Consider the following 22,530-nt stretch of genomic DNA (forward strand, 5'->3'; position numbering starts at 1 on the left):
TACCCAATCTGTTGCATTCAAACATGATTCCTGGAAGTATCACCAAGGAAAATGGCATTTCTGATAGTAACAGAGCACCAGAGATGGTTATTTCCAGCACTGTAGTAATACTAGCAGTATCACTAACGTTAAGATATGCTGTGCTTCTGGAGGTGCAGTATTTCAATAGATGCAAAAATGAGATCATGAATATTTGTAGTCATTAAAGATTTTGGAACTTTTCACATGATTATGATTGCTCAGTCTGTGTCTTGCCTAAATTCCAACTTGTGTAATTCCATCCTGAATATATTAATTGAGCTTTTTCTATCCCGTCCTAAAAAACAAAAATAAATATTGTACAGTATACTAATGTAGATGATTGATAATACACCACTTCAGAGGTGGCCACTGTAGTGAATGCAGTTTCTAACGTTCTGGATGGACTCAAATAATCCAAAATATAATGTTACTCCCCCATTATGTCTTCTCAAGGATCCCAAGAAAAGGGACCGTCCAGAACAGAGATTGTTTCTGCTTTAGCAGTAAAGAGTCCTGTGGCACCTTATAGACTAACAGACGTATTGGAGCATGAGCTTTCGTGGGTGAATACCCACTTCGTTGGATGCACCGACAAATACTTTCTGCTTTAGTAATCTCCCAGGGAAGTTGTTATGCAATGCTGTCCTTTGAGGATAGCCTATATTTTCATCTTCTTTTGGAAAGAGCAGGCAATGTCAGATGCTTACAAAATCTTATAACAATCTAACAATGCTGCATAACTCTGCATTCCCCCTTCCTTCAATTTTCTCCTTTCTATCTGTGGGATGGATTCCCAACCCTTACTCACCCCAAGTAAGTCCAATGAGACTACCCATGAAGTAAGATTCTGGGAGCATTGGATCCTGGACTTATGGAAAGGCTACAACTTAGAGATATGAGACATTTAGGATCCTTGGTTTAGTTTCTTGTACAAACTTTTTTTGTGGTTTCATTTTATCTGTTCTCACACAAACTAAAATATTGGGCTGTAACTTCAGCAACATAATTATTGTTTGCCCTGAAAGCATAAACCACATTTTTGAAAGGAAAGACATCTTTGCTTGACAAATGGGTTCAAAAACATGCCCCCATTTTATTGGGTCTATTTTTAGTCTAACTATTCATACACCTTAACAATACTTCATGCAAAAACAGTCCTACTTTCAAATTCATCAGGATATGTTGGGGGGAAAAAAACCCAGAATTTGGTGTCATTTTGTCTTTCAGTTTTACCATTTCACACATCTCTCGTCTAGCATATCCATCAACCCTTCAACAGCTACAATATCTACAGAATCTAGGAGCCATTCAGCTGGTACCAAGCATGTAGTTTACATTACAGTGTTTTAACCCCTGAACTCTATTTGTGGACATTTACATGCCCCTGCAGCTACATTGCTGCTTAGGCTGTGATGACGAATATGAAGCTGAAAGAAAAAGGGTGATTTGTTTTCAACTATAAATTGCATTTTCTCTGAAGTTTCATAGTCACCCAATCCAGAGACCTTCCCGTTAATGTTCTTGAGGAATTTTGCTGCTAGGGAACTAATCTCACTCGAGAATTTCAGTCTTGCCAAGCAGGTGAAGCATAACACACAGCATAAGCTTAGATGGTGGATATAATGTCGAAAAGGAAAACCCGTGCACAGTCACACTGAATGGCTGCATCTAATTTTGGGGGGTCTTATTTTATGGATTGTTCCAGGAAAATTCTGTCATCCCAGAATCTCTAACATGGTCTCCCTGTTATTACCATCGCCCACTGATAAGAGCTTAAATGTGTTTTGTTTCCCCCATGTTAATTCTAATCAGAACCAGCTATCACCATCCTATATAATTTTGAAGTGTAATTATTGCCACACATTTTATTTAGCAGTTATCCTCATTACCAAGTAACATGATTCACTTCAGCACAGCTGACAAGCTATCCAATTAACTTCCCAACAGAAAGGAGCTCTCTTACCCTAAAAGGGTACGACTCTTATTCAAAAATTTTCAGTGCAAAAGGTCCTGACTATGCAGCTGGTTTTTTACCTCCTACAATATATTATTCACTTATTTTAATGGTGTGCCTTGCCTCATCCCTAGTGTTTTTTAAACAATAAAGTTAGATTTGGCTATTTATTAAATCTAACTAATTGATGGCAATCTCCACCCAAATACCAGTGCACCAAGCTGACCAATACTTTTCTCCCACCTTCATTTGTGGGCATTATCCATCCTAGGGATCATTAGTAAGAAATATTTCTTGGTTCAAACAGCATTTTATTTCTGGCAACGCCACTGACAAGTAGTTAGCATGAATTCCTGTACAAAGGATGTGCAAACCAAATGTAAAACTCTAAGAATATGTCAGCTTACAACACTGTGAGGAGTGTGCAGCAGTTCTGTTCCTTTGGAAATCAACAGCAAAACTCTCTAAGTTCCACGGGGGCAGAGTTCACCACCACTGAGCATACCTCAAAAATCAATCACACACACACTCGCTTCCTACACAAAAATACTGCCAACCAGGTTGACCCCCAAATTTGATCTATTTAAGCATAGCTGTAATTTGGTGAGGAACATCAGCCACTGTTAGCATTTCTGTTTCATTCAATAAATCCACCATTCCATTGAGAGACATTTCTTGGTATTTTTTGCACCAAGAGCTCCTTTTGTGGCACTAATATAACATAAAGGCGGGCTCTATCACAACAGTTTATAAAATTTCCCATCCCTTTACCAGCATCAAAGATGTGTGGAAATTAGAGAAATAAAATGTCTATGATCCATAGTCATCTAACTCATTACCCTGAAGATCCTGGATTGTTTCTGACAACACACTTGCTAGTACTCAGGGGTGGTGTTTCTACTATTTGCCAAAGACAACCATTCCATCTCTGCTAGTTTCTCTAGTATCCAGAATAAATTTGCCATGTCTTAATTTTATATCCCAATGTCAATAGACATGTCCTAAATAATCTTCCATATCCTCGGGATTCTGCTATGGTTGTAAAAGCCTGAACCATTCCAGAAAGTAGGGAGAACAGAAGATGAACCACCTCAATATCAGAATCTGGAAGTATTATTCCTACAGAGGCACTGTGGTGTAGTGTAGGACACACTCACTAGCAGCAGTCACTATCGGAGCAGACTGTATTCCACTCCACAGCAGCTTGCAGGAGATGTAGCAATGATCAAGCCCACACACTGCCAGGGCCCCGCTTGTATTCAGGAAGTGCAGCCAACCACGTCATGTCTTCTCCAGGACCACTGCACCCACACTGGGACAGCCATAATCTTACAAAATAGTCGACGGCTCTGTGATCTCGGCTTTCATTTAGTTCATGCACCATAAGCACAAGAACATGCCTGATCTTTCTCTCACTTCATCAGCGGGAGTTTAGTCATTGATTTTAACAGGAGTAGTACTGGGATGAAGATGTGCCAAGTTAATTGCACATCTGTCAGAAACACTGTTGTGGATAAAAAAAGGGAAGGAAACTAACAGCTGCTAAGTGGACAAATACAGGAAGGGAAAAGTTATTCAGATAATCGGAATTTCACCCCAGAAATTACTCAGCAGTGTCCTGTTATTAACGAGTGCTCTTTTGTGACAGTTGAGTGTTAATGTGTGTGGTTTTGTGCTAACTGCTAAGTAGCGATTCTGACAATATGCCATCCATTTTCTGGAATAATTTTTTTCACCAACATGTAAGTATGACACACTCCTTTGGGGCATTTTAGTGTACTGAACATATTTACAGTAGAGACATAAAATAAGGTGCTTATCCTTGATTAGAGCTTTCAGCTGCTCGGGCCCACCACAAAGAGAAAACAAATAGTAGATCCTGAATTTTAGATAGCATTTTTCAAGCTAGAATGCCTTCATTTGAAGTTTAACATCTTTTAAAGCAAGTTTTTACTTTTGTCATAAAGTACGTTTGGTTGGACACTTTGATCAATGCTTACTAGAGATGTTCCTTCATGCACTTACATATTGCTGTGTAATACAAGCACAGGGGAAATCACAGCTTAAAAATAAATGAACCTTATGCAGCATGGGGAGCGAATGTCAATGACAACTGAATAGATTTTTATCTGATACTGAATTCTATACTGCCTTAGGCTTCTGGCGGAAGGCCTAATAATTCAATGGCAAATTAGCAAAAAGTAGACTCATAACAGACTTTCAAAGACTACCACAGACCGGGGTGGAGACCATGATGTAAAATATAATATTTTCCAGATCTTGATACTATGATGAGGGAAACACACACACACACACACACACACACACCCACCCACCAGTAATGTGGTTTGGCTCGTGCATCAGCTCCTGCAAAATAAACTAGTGCTCTTTCTAAACTTATTTTTTGAGGGGTGGGGGGTAGGATTTAAATGTTTAAGATCTAAAACTCGCTCACCCTTAGTTACCTTCCTAATTAAAAATAAAACAAAGTGCCAACATAAGAACGGCCAAACTGGGTCAGACCAAAGGTCCATCTAGCCCAGTATCATGTCTTCTGACAGAGGCCAAGGCCCAATTTTTCAGAGGGAATGAACAGAACAGATAATCATCAAGTGATCCATCCCCTGTCGCCCATTCCCAGCTTTTGACAAACGGAGGCTAGGGACACTATCCCTGCCCATTCATGGACCTAACCTCCAGAAACTTATCTAGTTCTTTTTTGAACCCTGTTATAGTCTTGGCCTTCACAACATCCTCTGGCAAGGAGTTCCACAGGTTGACTTGCATTGTGTGAAAAAAATACTTCCTTTTGTTTGTTTTAAACCTGCTGCCTATTAATTTCATTTGGTTATGAGAAGGAGTAAAAAACACTTCCTTATCATATCACCTCTTAGTCATCTCTTTTCCAAGCTGAAAAGTCCCAGTCTTATTAATCTCTCCTCATATGGTAGCCGTTCCATACCCCTAATCATTTTTGTTGCCCTTTTCTGAACCTTTTCCAATTCCAATATATTTTTTTGAGATGGGGTGACCAAATCTGCCTGCAGTATTCAAGATGTGGGCATACCATGGATTTATATAGAGGCAATATGATATTTTCCATCTTATTATCTATCCCTTTCTTAATTATTCACAACATTCTGTTCACTTTTTGACTATCACTGCACAATGAGTGGATGTTTTCAGACAACTATCCACAATAACTCTAAGATCTCTTTCTTAAGGGGTAACAGCTAATTTAGACCCCATAATTTTATATGTATAGTTGGCATTATGTTTTCCAATGTGCATTACTTTGCATTTATCAACACTGAATTTCATCTGCTATTTTGTTGCCCAGTCACCCAGTTTTGTGAGATCCTTTTGTAGCTCTTCACAGTCTGTCTGGGACTTAACTATCTTGAGTAGCTTTGCATCATCTGCAAATTTTGCCACCTCACTGTTTACCCCCTTTTCCAGATCATTTATGAATATGTTGAACAGGATTGATCCCAGTACAGACCCCTGGGGAACACACTAATTACCTCTCTCCATTCTGAAAAGTGACCATTTATTTCTACCCTTTGTTTCCTATCTTTTAACCAGTTACCAATTGTGATACAGCATGGCCAGAGGGCAGCAGGAGAGGGTTAGAAGGGATCCTTATTCCCTGTAGAGGGAAGAAAGTTTGCTATAGATTAATTAAAGCACCCAAAGCCAATTAGAGCATCTGAAGCCAGTCACCTGATTAAAAAAACCCTGCTTCAAACAGACAAGGGGAGGTGCTGGAGCAGAGAGCAGTTTGGAGGAGTTGGAGCAGAGAACAGTTTGGAGGAAAGCAGAGGAAAGTTTGGAGAAGTACTGCGGTGGGCTAAGAAGACCAAGACCCTAGGTAGAGGGACACCTGGCTTGTGCAGAGGGAGGGCAGGAAGCCCCCACAAGCTGAAGGGCAGGAGAGGGAAGTAGCCCAGGGGAAGGAACTGCTAGTTCAAGTGGTTTTCCGCTATTCCTAGGGCCCCTGGGCTGGGACCCGGAGTAGAGGGTGGGCCCGGGTCCCTCCCTCTACACTCCCCTCCTCTAGGACACTAGTGGGGCAGTTAATATCCCAGTTCATGGGCAAGAAACGGTGCCCTGAACACGCCCCCCCAAGAAAAGAAAGCACGAGACCCATCATAGTAGTGCCAGCAATTTGCCACACAATCCATGAGAGGACCTTCCCTCTTATCCCATGACAGCTTACTTTGCTTAAGAGCCTTTGGTGAGGGACCGTGTCAAAGGCTTTCTGAAAATCTAGGTACACTATTATCCACTGGATCCCCTTGTCCACATGCTTGTTGACCCCTAAAAAAAATTGTAGTAGATTAGTGAGGCATGATTTCCCTTTACAAAAACCATGTTGACTTTTCCCCAACAAATTATGTTCATCTCTGTGACTGATAATTTTGTTCTTTACTATAGTTTTAACCAGTTTGCCCGGTATTGAAGTCAGGCTTACTGGCCTGTAATTGCCGGGATCACCTCTGGAGCCCTTTTTAAAAATTGGTGTCATATTAGCTATCCTCCAGTCATTTGGTACAGCAGCTGATTTAAATGATAGGTTACAAACTACAGTTAGTAGTTCTTCAATTTCACATTTGAGTTCCTTCAGAACTCTTGGGTGAATACCATCTGGTGCTGGTGACTTACTACTGTTTAGTTTATCAATTTGTTCCAAAACCTCCTTTACTGACACCTCAATCTGGAACAGTTCCTCAGATTTGTCACCTAAAATGAATGGCTCAGGTTTGGGAATCTCCCTCACATCCTCAGCCGTGAAGACCAATGCAAAGAATTAACTTAGTTTCTTCTCAATGGCCTTATCGTCCTTGAGTGCTCCTTTAGCATCTCAATTGTCCAGTGGCCCCACTGGTTGTTTATCAGGCTTCCTGCTTCTGATGTACTTTAAAAAATATTTGCTATTACTTTTTGAGTCTTTGGCTAGTTGTTCTTCAAATTCTTTTTTGCCCTCCCAAGAAAGAGGAACATATTGTTAATTCAGTAAAATAAAGCCACAAGATATCATTTATTGTTTTATGCATTTTAAAACAAAATAAATTGCTGTGCAGCTGACATATAATATCAGTTACTGTTTATTGCTTATTGCCGGTTTTATTTATCATCTCCCTGCCAGGGTTGTAAAATTACAGGCAGTCCATAAAAAATGCAGACCTTCCTTCCTAACTGTCAGGAAAACCTGTAAACTAATTTTCTCGCCTGTAATTTAACAGGTGGTGTTGACAGTGTTTTCTATAACTCAGCTAATTGTATTTCTAATGTTAAGTAACTCCTAGAATCTATAATTCCATATCAAATTTCTGTTCTTCGGGACTCTAATCCTGACTGGTTTAGCAGGAGGACCTTTGTTCATGTAATTTAACTCAAGTGCCAGCCCACTTTAGCCAGCTTCAGAGATATCCCAGCCAATCAAATCTGACTGGTGACTGATTTAAAGTGGGGCCTTAAAAAATGACTATATGAAAATAGCACATAGTTTACTGGACTATGTTCTTCTCTCAGTTACAGCAGCATAGTAACTCAAGTAACTCCATTAACATCAGAGTCACTCCAGATTTATACTGGTGTGACTGAGGCCTTGTCTACATTCAGGAGTAGCTTTGATTCAATAATCTGTTGCCAGCAGCCAGTGCAGCTGCACCATGCTGACTTCTGAGTGGGGGCCAGCCCTTTGGAGGTTGGCACATATTAATCCCCACTCGGGATAAACGCTCACTCAAGTGGAGTCATTTTTTTAAATTTAATGTTATAGTTTTGAAGCGAGGCAGCAGTTATTGAACCTAGGCCAGTCGGTTTTCAAAGACCATTCTGAAAGGCTACTTTCATTGGATTTACAATACATGTGCAAGTGAAAAATTACACACCTGTAAATTACTGTCTCATCCTTTGTTCTCTTTTTGCCTTGCACATGAAGTCCTTTAAATTAAGAAATAAAGACTATAACTAAAGGGAGCCACATAGTATCTCGTATGCATTAGTCATGTATGGTTTTCTTGCAGAACAGTGACACCTCAGAATGCCTGCATCTGACTGTGATTTAGTAGTTACAGAAAAATCTCTGCTCTAACCATCTCACTTTATCCCCTTCCCCCCACAGCTTTCATTACCGCTTTTCATTCATTCGCTCATTATCTACCTCTCTCCAGCAGCACAATCTCAGCTGAATAGAAAAGGTTATATATTACATCTTTCCCATACTGCTATGTGCATTAGATTATTTAAATTGTTGGCTAATCTCATCTCTCCTGTCGAAAATAATTGAAAACATCCTTCCTGACCAAGTCAACAAATATCTAAATTACAATAAACTAATTCATCTCTTAATTTCATGTTTGCCCTTTTCATGAAGCTCATTAAACTACCATACAATGCCTCAGCTCTTCTTGAATTTACTGATCACATCTACTCCGCTCTGGGTAAAGGTCATTTTACAGGTCTGCCTGTCTTTGTTAAGGGAGCTTTTGACACAGTCATCTGCTCCACTTTACTCTCTAAATCCAAAATGCCTGGCCTTTGTGTTGTTTCTTTGTCATGTTTCTCTTTCTTTCTTTGGCATTATTTTCAAAGAACTTCATTGCAGAGCTCCATGTCAGAACCACTTTTCCCATCTGTAGGAGTTTTTCAGGGGTCAGTGATAGAGTCAGGTCTTTTCAGTCATAATATCAATAACCTAGACAGTCTAAATGTGAAATACAAAATATTCATGTATACAGATGACATTGTTCAGTTGTTTATTCCAAATGATGTTTCTTCTGTCTCCAGTGTGCTCTGCTCTGAGGTGGCATATGTGATCAGCTGGCTTAATAATCAATTCAGACTCAATTCCAATAAAAAGTGATGTGCTGGGGTTTTCTTTCTGCCAACAAATTCAGCACAGCCAATACCTTTACAGTCCATATTGGAAATTTGACTTAAATTTGTGTCACATCTAACAAATACATTAAAGTAAAATCTTGGGAAAACTCTGTTCCTCTAATAAGCGTATTGATTACATTACAAATGCAATTACTATTAAACTTGGCCCTCTCTGAAGAATTAAACATCTCATTTTGATATGATTACTGTGATTACTGCCACGTATTGATCGGTGTGGAGTCATTTTCTTCATGAAGAATTATGATCAACAATTTTAGTGTATAATCATTCAGGTAAGAAAATCTTAAGGCCCCTACATTTTAAATGGGCCCCACTCAGCCTCTTATTTTTCACCCAAAAATCAATTGCAGGCCTAAAACTAAAGGTACCAATAATAAATTGTGGGTGCCAGGGACAATTATTTACTGCTCTTTGAATTTACATATTTTAATTGATTAGGGTAGAAAACTGCGGATATAAAATTAGAATCCATTGCTCATTAATACGACTCCCAATGAATTCAAGTTGCAGGACCTCTCGAAGTCTGAAATTCCCACTGCTTCTCCCCAGACAAGAAAAGCACTTCACAATTTCAGGGTCATAGTATTTCTTCTGATGTACAAGAACATATAAGTACAAAGGCTGTGCAAAAGGTTCACCTAGAACCAGAAGCCGACCCACACTAGGGGCGGGGGTTGCGGGGAGGGTAATCTCATTGATCCATGAAAATCAGCCCATGTATGTGAAACCTTTGTGAACCTGAAATGACGATATCTGTGTGGAATTTAACAGAAATTAATCTGTCTACAGGATTCTTTACCACTCTATAGAATTGTAATAGAGATTGTATCTCTTCCATAGAATAATATAGGAGAATTTAAAACACCTACAAAAATGATATTATTCTGTATTAAATTGTATAGAAATGTCTATAGAACCCTCCTGGGTTCATCTTTATTAAACCGGGCTTCTCCATAGCAAATACCAAGCCTATGTTAGGTGTCTTCTAGGTCGCTAGTGACTTGACCCTTCTCCTGCTGTGGCAGTAGACCACCTAGTCTTCAGTGATGCCGGATGACTGCTCCCCTATACTCTAGTCTTGGAGAAGGAGGAGTGAATACCAGGGAACAGTTCCTGCCCTCTCTCACAAATCCATGAGATTATTTGGAGAATACCAGCAGGAGCTGGGAAAAGACAAGTGGCAGTGGAAATCCCACTGCTCTACTGGGGGCTGTGGGTGGGCTTTTGTGATGCACTGGTACAAATTTTGCTAAAGTGGAAAAAGTGGCCCTTACTTCAGTCTTACCTTCAAAGATTCTGGTAAAATGGAACACCACTTGGTGCTCCTATAGAATCCAAGATAAGGGCATCCACCACCCCAGGATAACCAGAAAGGGCAGGTCATTATGGGGTAGCTGAGTGAGGGTTGGTGGGGAGTCCTTAAACAGCATGGAACCAAGACCTCCAAATGGAGCAGAAAGGGCTGGTTGGGTGCAAAGACCCTGTGACCAGAACCTACGTGGTAGTTCATGCAACTAGTGTTATCTGAAACATGCATTGTTTGTAACCTATTGGCTCAAGAGGGGGTCCTACATTATTTACCCTGGGGAACTGGAGTAGTGGACATCATGACAACCTTGTTTCTTACTTGCCTATAGAAAAAGTCACAATAGCATGCTAATTCCCATGGTTACTGGATATAAAGGACAAATGCTATCATCATTTTTATATTTTTAAAGAGTAGATTCTCAAGAACACACTTGTGAATTTTAAGTAGGTATTTCATTGCTGGAAGCTGAATATCAATTTACCTTAGTTACATTGGGTAAAAACATAGGGGCTGATTTCCCTCTCACTTCCACTCATGTAAAAGTGGTGACACTCCACTGAAACCAAGAGAGTTACTGCAGATTTACAGTAATGAAAATGAAAGGAGGATCAGGACCATAAGTACGGCACACGTGACATCTAGACCTGAATGCTAGATGAATTCTGGTTAGATCTCTTACTGGGGCAGGGAAGGGAGGTAAGAGAGCGCAGGAGGGGAGATTCTCACCTATTGGCTTTTTTCTAGTTCTAACTCATTCAAAACCACCATTTTTGATTCAGTGTATACTAGCCTTTCCTCGGGGGCTAGGGGACACTGAGTCCTGATGCCATCTAGTGCATTCCAAAGAAAACTAGCTCTCCAGAAGTACTTATGATCCCTAGGGATACAAATCATCCCTGGAGGGTATGATATAGCCATACCCAGAGTCAGTCAAAATCCATCAATGGAAGGGAAATCACCCCAACTTTCAGTCAAATGGTGAAATTTCAACATGGGTCTCCCTCAAGCCCTATGAGATGCCACTAGCACATCACTGCTTCATGACTCAGCTAAACATATTGCTCAGAATATAAAAGGATTATGTTATACAAGCAAAGAGCAATTAAATCATCTCTAATCCACTGACCATCAGGTATGCATGGTTATAAAGGAGAATCTGCTCCCACATTCCAAGCCACCTTCTCAATGCCCAGCGATTTCCACATGGCAGCAATATACTATAATGAACGTACAGTAGTGCAACTGGTACATAAAAACCTTTGATCAAGGAAATTTCAACAACTTTATTACCCAGGGGTGGGAACTTAATTGTTTTAGAAGGAGATTGCATTGCAGCCTTGGTATTTTCATAAATAGATCAGAGACAAATTCAACCTCACCTTCTTATATGCTAGGACTCAACAATTATTAATCTAATGTTTGAAACTACACAGCATCTGAAGCCTGCAAACAGAGATTACATGTTCTTTTGATTACGCAACAGCCCCAACTCAGGGAAAGATATGGTTTTAATTTCTTTCTTTGTAGTGCCTTGGTTTTCAGAGGTATAAACTGGAAGTAAGTCTTTTGGATAGCATTTCTATATCTATCCATATATCCATCCTCTCACCTGCATTAATCCAGTTTACTTAGAGATAAAAAAAAAGTATGAACTGTTTTACAATCTATGATCGCAGAGTACGAGATTAAGGGGTAATCAGTAAATGTATACTTTGTGGTATGGTAGAAACTGAAAAAAACATGCAGGGGACAATTTATCATGTACTGAAAAAGCTTGGGGGGTAGGAAGGAGGGAAGAACTATGCAATCAACTACAGAAATCACATCAAAGATAACCCAACAACAAAAATGTGCTGACTCCACTAATTCTAGCTAAGAACATTATCAATATAATACAAAATTTAACCAATGCTTCTACAAAGAAAAGATATTACTCAGAGGGCAAAGGGCAATAAAACCATTAGCCACATAGTCAAGACAACTTCTCAGACAAAAATCTCTACGTAAAATTTAGTATTAAAACTTAAATACGAGAAACAGCACAACAGTATTTTCTTTTTTTTAAATCACCACTACAACCCAGAATTATTATTTTTTTCATGTACTAATACACTGCTAAATTCTCCTAGTCCCTCTATGGCTATGGAATTCTCACACTACCATGTTCATCTTATTCATGCAAGCACGGCCAACCAGTAAGGCCTATGGAGTTACCATTGAATCCCTGCACATGAGGCTAGGAAGCAGACACACAGGAACTTTCCATAGCTCACTCTGTGCTGAGAAATCAAGGTTTGTTCCCTGGGAGTGTAAAGGCCGGGGTTGGCAGGTGAGGCAGTAGCAAGAACATAGCCACTAACCACACAGGGCTACTGTCTCTCAAACCTGCAAAAAGCAGAGTATGTCCAGTTGTAGGTATCATCAGGAAAGGTTCCAATTAGTACTCGGAAAAGGAAGGCATATTCCCTTTAAAAGTCAATCCAAAAAAAATCTAAAGAATAGTGATTTAAAACAACTAGGGTGAAAATCTAGCCCTGCTGAAGTCAATGGGAACTTTGCCATTGACTTCAGTTGAGCCAGAATTTCATCCTTTGTGTATTTTTTATTTTAAAAAATTTCTGTGATTTGTTGTGTTGTCGATATTAATGCTTGAGCAAATTCAGATTGGCGGTCCTGCTTCATGGCCTTTGCTATTTCTTGATACTTATCGTTTGTGAAGCAGCCTTTGGCAAAGAATTTAAAAAAAAAATCAACAGCAGACTTTAATTTCTCAAAAAATATGTCTTCCAATCCACCTAAATATAAGCAGTAGCCCAAATTCTGCTCTGTTACCTGCAGCCGCTAGCCTATGGGATTTCTTCTTCAAGAAGGATTAGGCCTACACTGGGCCAAATTATCCTGTGTTACGGTACTGCAAATCCACGACAAGTGTAATAAAAACAGTCGGGTGTGTCAGTGTAGCTCGGGTTACGTCAATTTGCTTCACACGTTAGCAGATGACGTCAGGGCACAAGCAACGGTTCAGCCACTTGTGAATTATGGAAGCCATCATCACTGAACGAGTGAAGATCAATATCTTAAATTTGAACTATGACACATTTGTTTATCCAGCATCAGTATTAATAAATGGGCTGTCAGTCAAAATGTTGATGGCATAAAAATTCTAAAAGAAGGGGCTGAAATATTTATTTCAATATTTGCTGCAGTATCAACCATTTACTTCAGGCTGTGTAATTATTCTGTAGGACTATAATTTAAAGGGGAAAAAACTCTAGTATTCCTGGGAGGGAGAGATGGATGGATAGCTCAGTGGTTTGAGCATTGGCCTTCTAAACCCAGGGTTATGAGCTCAGCCCTTGAGAGGCCTATTTGGGGCAAAAATCTGTCTGGGGATTGGTCCTGCTTTGAGCAGCAGGTTGGACTAAATGACCTCCTCAGGTCCCTTCCAACCCTGATATTCTATGAAATATTAAGGTTGCAAAATCAGATATTAAAGAATCTGTAAGTTAGGTCATGTTGAGCATCCTATATATTTTATGGCACACAAGAGTCAATATCACATGAACATTATATGTTGAGCAAAGACACCAGGAATAGAAAACACAGCAGGCTGTATATTCAACAATGTGGCCAAGTTAACATTGTAGGAAAACCTTTATTTTTGGAATTTCCTGAAATCAGTACTTGATTTCACACCACTAATGTTGCATACGCCTTATTTTATTTCATTACATTTTCCTGGGTGTTTTTGTTTGTTTGTTTCTTAACAAAAAGGAGAAAAAACAGAGCTATTTGGCTTGTGTAGCTTACAAGCTCTCCAGGCTTTGCAGCTTACCAAGCTCTGAACTCCTTATTCCAAAGTTAATAAGCCTTCTGAGCTTATCTCCTCCTGCTTCAATTGCTGAGCTTGTAAATTTCCCTATAAAAACAGCTGTGAAGTTAGCGATCTGTGCACAGAATCCATTTTAAATGCCCACCTAACCATACCATGTTGGCGCAATCAAAAATTTTCAAATGATCATAACTTCAACATTTGTTTCTAAATTCAGAAAATCATATACTATTTAGCGCACCCTCTTTAAATACCAAATATGAATGTTCATAATAAAGATATTTTTAGTCATATGCTCTTTTAAAAAGATGTATTGCACATTTGTGAAATGGGGGGAAATATTTTTTTACCTTCTCATAATTCTAAAATCCTATGGGGATTTTTCTCAGCCTTTTAAAAATTAATTCTTTAGACCAAATTAAATATGCAAAATTTCATCCTAGAAGGTAATATATCCATTTGTATAACTTGTCTCCTGCAGTGGCCAGCTCTAGCATTTTCAGAGGAAGGTGTAAGAAACCTTGCTGCAGGCAGTTATGGGATAACATGCTGTCATGGCAAGTTTTCTCCTATCCCCCAATAGTTAGACATTGGGTTATGCCCTGAAGCCTGAGGCTTTACATCACGTCCAAAATGCTTGTATATTTTGTAATAAGTATTAAAAACATCAAATATTGGATGCACTGAAAAATACAGTATTACATATGATCCATAGGCCTTCTACAACTTAATGATTAATTATGCTGGGTTGCTCTCTCTGGCACCTTCCTCCCTCTTGATCCTGCTACTATAGCTGCTGTGTTCGATCGCCTCTGTAGATTTAAGCCTATCACAACCTCCTTACATTCAGGCCTGCTCTGAGCCTAGAGCCCTTTAGAGTCTTCTAAATTCTCTCTCATCTTTCCAGGAATGACCTGATAATTCTCAGGGTCTGAAGCATGAACTTTGGATTGGGGATTTAGCCTCACTACCAAAGAGGGAAGTTTGGTCTCGTGTTCCTTTGCTTCCACCCCTGAATAGGGCCCCATATTGTGGAGGTAAAGCATGGCCCCAAGAAGTTTAGTTCTTCTCTTGCACTTCTTCGTTGTACTATTACCTCTGTGCTGACTACTCACAGACTTGCCTCCATATTCCTGACCTGTCTCACTGAATCTAGCGCTGCATCCCAGCCTCTCAGAGAGCTGAGCCTCTGGATGGCTCACCAACAGCTTCAGTTTTTGTCATTTAAAGCTTATCTCCTGATTTTTCCTCTGAAACCCGCTCCAGCCTCCCAACCCCCATTTTCTGTGACCATACTAATTTTCTCCCCATAACCCCACCCATCACTCAGGCCAGAAACCTAGGAATCATCTTTGACTCTTCTCTCCTTCCACCCACATCCCGTCCGCCTCCAAATTCTGCCCCCTTTCCCACTGCCATATTTCTGAGATCCAACCTTTTCTTTATGTCCATACAGCTAAAATTCTTGCCTATGTCCTCCTCATCTTCTGTTTTCACTACTGCAGACTCCTCCACATTGCCCCACTCCGGTCTATATAAAACACAGCTGCCAAGAATATTTTCCTGGCCCATCATTCTGACTAAGGAACCACTTTTTCAAATCCCACCACTAGCTCCTCCATCTCCACCACATCACACTTGTCCTCCTCACCTTTAAACTCTACATACCTCCACCCCTGCCTACTTACACAACCTAGTCTTTTATTGTGTTGGCCCCACGCTCCCTCTCCATCTCCACCTCTTCCCTTTCTGCACAGACTGTACTCCTTGAGCTAGTGTGCAAGGCCACTGCTCTGTCACAGATTCATAGATTTTAAGGCCAGAAGTGACCATTAGATCATCTAGTGCAATACAAGCTTTAGGAGTTCATCTAGTTATAGCAGACGCAATCTCCTCTTTCACATCCATTCCGAAGACACAATCTCAGCACAACACCCACTATAAATGAGTCAATACTAACAATCATTTTTCTTCATTAAAAAAATATCCAAAACCCTGCCCCAGCATGTTGTGTACAGGCCTGTGCTGAGTAACTCTAATCTTATAGCTCTGACCCCAATCACCCTTTCCTCACCACCCTATTGTTTTGTTGGAGCATTGTTTTGTGGGCTCTGTCAGAAATGAGACTAACATCTTGGGACTATATTTTCCTATCTGTGCCAGGAGGAACTGAGCACACTCTTGGACATAATGCTTAAGGCACTAATTTACTGAGATCCAAACAGATGAACCTCTATCCAGGCCTACCTAGCTGCAATGAGTTCTTGTCAGAATTTCTTGGACCACCGAACCGTGATGCAGGTTAAATCTCCATGACTGACTCTTTCTGTTCTACCTGAGTAAAGAAACTTCACTTATGGCAGCAAGACTCAATAGCAGCGTGACTGCAGCAAATGATTTTTACCTGATTGTTCTCTTTAATGGGTTATGTCTGGCTTTATGCTCTGATATTTTCTCCAGGCTCAGCCCAGATTCATTTTGTTTTTCTTTCTCTCTCTTCTTTCCTACCTAGCAGCCTTAATATGGGCACTTACCACTACCAGAGAAAAGAAGGAATATCCTACAAAAAAAACAGAATTTCTCACAACTCTAGTGTGTAGATGAGTATTTAAAAGGCTCCCAGTCAATTTTAATCAGTTGATTCTTCTTCTAAACCTTAACTTAAGGATAACTCTAATATTTTTCATTTTCAAACTGGATCTCACAGAAGCAATGATGCAGAGAATGTTTTTGTAAATCCATCAGATTTACTGTGCATACTAACACAAACCTACATGCGAGCATTGATGGGAGACAGTGGGACAGGCATTTTACTGCCTTTTCAGAACTGGTGGATCCTAACATCTAGCTTCAGGGACTGATTTAAGTATTTATGAATGTGATGTACAGTATCAACATTTGGCAATGTGCAGAAAGATCATTTCAAAAGGCACCAGTCAGTCCAAACAGGAAGAAAATGAGAGAAGTTTAATTTTTTTGGCATTCATATATCAAAAGAGTGGACCCTAGAGCTCTTGTCCAGTTAGCTACCCAAAAACAGATGCACAGGCAACAATTTATCTTGAGAAGCAGCAAGGGAAGTAGCAAACAAGTGCATGGTAATTTATCATGGACTTCCGTAGTCCATGCAAGATGGATAAATAGAAACTAAAGTCAATACACTCAAATTTTGGGAATATACAGTATTTTATTGAGAAAGCCAGTCTGAAGTCTGTCTATGGATGAGAATATGTATAAGCAGGAATGTATCTTAGAGATTCTGCTTCAGCTTTAAAGGCAACAGTCTCTCTGGAATGAAAGTTCAAATCCAAGCGGGGCTGATGTAAGCTTTCATCCTTCTGGCTCAGAAAAACAGTTGATTGGTTTTAAGTTTTCTGAAGGCAACTTTAAAAACTGAGGCTATGTCTGCTCTGCATAGATGGAGCAGATTGCAAGGGTTGGAACTCGGTCCAATGTTTGTGGCTAACGTTTATTCCCACACCCCTGTTGTGCAGTATGCTGTGTGCCAGTTGGGTGCTAGTCCACCCAAGAAGTGACTGAACTGCAGTGCTGCTACATATCTATAGTTGTTCAGGGCTTTGGAACTATTGAAGCCAGAAGATGCTATGTACATTAAGATATTATCCAATTCTGTATCAAACATGAGCAAATCGATTTGATATGGTCAGTTAAACTCCACAGTATTCTTTATTAATTGTGCTTGTTAGGCAACTCAGAAACCAGGGATTATTTAGAAAAATGGTAACGGCCAAAAAGAGCTCCAAAAAGAAAATGCAGCTTTGCAGCACCAGCACAATAATAACTGAACTGGGAAGAGGAGGAGGAATTCTCTCCAGAAGACTGTCCATCCGGCTGGTGCTGAAGCTTTGTGGAACATCAAAACTTTCTTGTCCTACTCTTCTCCTGTAGCAGTCCTGAAAATCAGCCCTGGCCTCAGAGGGTTTTCTTGCTTCCCTTCCTTTGCTTTTCATCTATCTGTAAATGATAGCAGAATTTAACCCAGACACTACTTGCGTACACAATATGAAGAGAGATAATGTTCTTATTTGTCTGGTTTTGCCAAATTTCCATTACTCCCCATGTGTGATTTGGGTAGAGGTATGGATAGATCAAACCTACTGGATTATTGACTAGTAGGAGCCTGATTTTAAAAGCATGGAATAAAATTTCCACCAATGGCTTTGTATCATGAGTATTTTGCACATCTCTATGTCTTTCATTTAATACTCTTTTGTTATTTTATATAAAAGGATCTACATGCGACAAACTAGGAAAGTTGCTGCATTGTTAGGAATCTTAACTTGCTTCTAAATTTAAAATAACCAGAATGTCAAAGTATGTGAACATTTTCAAGATGCTAGGCTGGAGGCAAATCCATTTTCCTCCACTAAGCTACTCCTCCACATCTCTGTAACATTTGAACCTGTTTCTGCATGAATAAGGAATCTGTCTGGATAACAGTATCTTAACTTTATCTGATATGCTTCTTGGTTGAATTGCTACCTCACTACTATATACCTAATCCAGCAGAGCAATTTATTTCTCTCCTTTTCCAGTGGTGTTGTGTTGCTTTTTCTGTTGACTGTGTGTTAAACCTTGAGGCTATAATTCAGTATTTAACTCAGTCCTGGAGAATTCCTTGCTATCATCTTCAGCGACAAGTGGTTGCAGTTTTCATAATCACAAACACAAAAATGTAGCTGAGAAAATAGTTATGCGACTTCAAACCTACATGAGGAGCATCTTGACATTTAAATCCAATTACCCTTTTCCTTTCCTGATGAGAATATGATCTCAACTAGTGGAAAATTCTACTAGACAAATATATCTTATCCCCCTGCTCCTAAAAACTTTTCAACACCACTTTTGGTATTTTGCATTCCCTTCTTTATCAGTCATTTTTTATGAAACAAAGGGCCACAGGTGTGTAATAACTAATAGGATGTGCCAAAAAGTCCATAAAAATTCTGTTTGAAAAGTCATCATAGAACTAGGATCTGTTCCCTAGTTGAAATCATTAATTGGAGAACTGGAATAAACTCCAAGCTAAGACAGAATGCTGTTCTTTGTAATAAATTAAACTGTCAATCACTCAAAGCACCCTTAATATCACACTATTTCCCCAAGCTCTTAAATTACAGGCTGAATTTCATTTATCAGCCTGCTGTATGTGGAACAGGATTAATTAAACTCATTTCAGTATTACAGTAAAGCTCCATTTCTCTCAGTACTAAAGAATAATTGACTCCAAATGAATTGGAAAGTGGGTAAGTAATTGTAGTTATTATTCTGATGTAAATATTAGTTCTCTTCTGACATTTCAAAAGATTTAGTGGAGGCACTTTTGTGATAACACAGATCATTACTTTGGCTAAAAAAGGAGAGATAGCATGTGGAAAGCAAAATTATAATAATTAGTTTACGTACCTGAAAATACCTGTGTCATTTATTTTCATATAGTTATATGCCCTGCAAAAACTTTCATTAAACATTGCTCTTGATTTATGGCACCAACTGTGTTGCATTAAAGTCAACATAATATATCCTGTTGATCTGGAAATATTTCAGAGTTAATACGAGTTCTCATATTGGAACAAGAATTACTAGAAGGCTTCTCTCAGAGATACAGTCACAATACTGCCAGTCTTTTACAGTTAAGATCAGTTTATTGACTTTACTTATGCGTAATTATAATAAAATACAGTAATAAGAAAAATTATTGACACAATGAAATCTCCTATTAACTGGACAACCAGATTCACTCAGACAAGAAATTACAATACAATCAAGATAAATAGCAGCTTTCGTGGCATTAAGAATTGGGGGTATCCTGAAACATCACCTGAACACTGACCATCAGTGGTTCCTTCATAACATGGGTCAACAGGTTTGAAGGATTGGGGTCAATAATGTCAACATTAACAGCTTAAACTTAAACCTCTAAATCAGGGGTGGGCAAACTATGGCCCGGGGACCACATCTGGCCAGATGTTTTAATCTGGCCCTCGAGCTCCCGCTGGGGAGTGGGATTGGGGGCTTGCCCCGCTCCGCATGGCTCATCCCTAGCCCTAGCCGGAGCCCTCACCCCACCCTGCCATACAATTTCCATATCCAGATGTGGCCCTCGGGCCAAAAAGTTTGTCCACCCCTGGTCTAAATCCAAATTTAGACTTGTTCATAAGTGACCTGATTTTCAAAAATGCTGAGCACTGTTGGCTTTATTGGAGCTGTTAGTTGCCCAGCACTTTTGAAAAACATTTCACCTATTTAGAAGCCAAGTATGGATCTAGGAGCCTAACTTTGTGTTCCTATTTTTGAAAAATCTTGGTGCAAAGGTTTGTTGTCACAGAATGAGAGTGACCACCTAAACCTGACAAAAATAACTAAAGACTAAGTAGCTGAGGTAATACTTCTTAGCAGATCAACTTCTGTTGGTGGAAGGCACAAGTTTTTCTCAAGAAGAGCTCCGTGGATCTCAAAAGCTTGAATCTTCCACCAATAGAAGTTGATCCAATAAAAGATATTACTTCACCCACCTTGTCTCTCATATATCCTGGGACCAACATGGCTACAACAGTACTTCAAACAATCCCACTATGATTACAATCCCTCATTGTTGCCACCCGCTCTCTTATGCCACATTGTGTCCTCCACTCATACACCTCCTGTCACCTACATCCCTCCTTTTGCTGCTACTATCAGTTCTGCCACTACTTTTCTCCTTCTTGTTCCCAGTCCTCCCTGTTTTTTTCACCTCTAGCCTCTATCTTCTCTTGCCTCTGGTGACTTTGGCACTAACGTTGGTCATCCATCCATCCTCATCCTTTCCAGCTCCCTAATCCTTTTCTGACACCATGTCCACCTCTCCATACTTCCCCTACTTTTTCAGGGACACTTGCCCCATCCTTAAAAAGACCACTGCCATTGACAACATTTTCATTCCCATTGTTTTCACCTCCTTTGCACTCATTGAAATCTGGATCCCTTCCTCACACTTTCCTCCCCAGCAGCTTCTCTCTCTCTCTTTCTACTCACCAATGAAAACAAGCCCACTAGTTCTGGCTCACCAATACCTGGAGTTTTGGTTAAGTCTGGATTGACATTTTCTGCTACCAATTTGTCTCATTTTAAGCATTACATGCATGGGATGGGGTATTAGAGGAAAACACCCAAATAAAAGAATAAAAACAGAGACAGTAAGTAGAGAAGAAAGTAAAAGTCATTATAAAGTGATTGATAAAACTTCCATGATGAGAAAAGAAAGAATAAAATCAAATCAAGGGCTGATCATTTTAAGTGAGTGAAATATGCAGCATGTTGATTTAGTAAAACTAAATGATCCCATGAACAATCTAAAATCCTGTGACAATGGATCAATCTCTACATGAATGTGAAAACCTCTTGACCATGTGAATCTCATAAGCTTGGAGAAAGGTTCATGGAAGTCTTATATGAAATCTTTGGAAATACTTTTGAGAGCAGTGTACAACTGCCAGTATGAAGAGCAAAGAAAAGTGAACATGTATTATTTTTCCTGTTAACAGTCCCAGAAAAACCCCCGAAGTAAAATATGGAACTGAACTATGCAGGTCTGGGTGATGTTTTATATAAATGAAATTGTGAGGTTATATGGTAGGAGTATCATTGCCCAGTAGCTGGAATGCAGAAGTGGTAGTCAGAAGACCAGGGTTCTATTCTTGGCTGACGGCACCAGCTGTCTGAGCTTAGGTAAGTCACTTAATCGCTGTGTCTAAAAGTTTCCCCATCTGTAAAACAGGAATACCACCACCCAGCTTTGTAAAACAAATAAAGGCAATATGAAACATCAAAATATATTGTATTATCAACTCCATAATAATTATATGTGTTATTAATATTAAAATAATTATATGAGAAGGAAAAAGTAAACCAGCCTTCAGTTGGAGTAACTGATAAGGATACTTTTGCAACCTGAAAAATGCATTCGAGCCTTCCATCTACCAGTGGTCTATGGGTAACAAGCTCAGCTAAAGTCCCAGAGAGGAGGAAAAAAAACCCCAAGAATGCCCAGAATAGCTTCAATCCAATAGAAATGGGAAGGGAACTATTTTGATTTTTCAAATAATGTTGTATTATTAAATTAAAGCTGTACTGGAACCAGAATATGTCTTCCCATTTGATTAAAATCTATTGATAACTCAAATATTAAATATGTTTAAAACTGTGCAAACACTGATACTTAAAAAAATTCTATATGGCCTCTGAACCATAAATTATTTATGAGTTCCAATTTTTCACAGTGCTGACTTCTGATGTTACAGGTTAGCAACTAGAATCTCCATGGCCAGACACTATTTTCCAACCTAATAACTCCAAGAATAGTAATTCACAGTTATTTCTTTGTGTGACTAGGCTCAAATGTTCCTCTAGCAGAAAGAGTGTGCGTGAGAGAGAGAGAGAGAGAGAGAATCCAATTGATTGAAGGGCATCTTTTGTGTCTGATTATACACATTAGTCAATGCCAAG

General features: G+C 39.4%; 1 protein-coding gene across 3 annotated transcripts in view; it reads left to right on the forward strand.

The window, feature by feature from the left end:
• The window catches only part of CHST8 (carbohydrate sulfotransferase 8), a 217,666-nt gene that overhangs the window by 92,071 nt on the left and 103,065 nt on the right, over nt 1-22,530 (forward strand). The window lies entirely within an intron of this gene.

Source organism: Mauremys reevesii, linkage group 16 (assembly GCF_016161935.1).
Source record: "Mauremys reevesii isolate NIE-2019 linkage group 16, ASM1616193v1, whole genome shotgun sequence".
NCBI lineage: Eukaryota > Metazoa > Chordata > Testudines > Geoemydidae > Mauremys > Mauremys reevesii.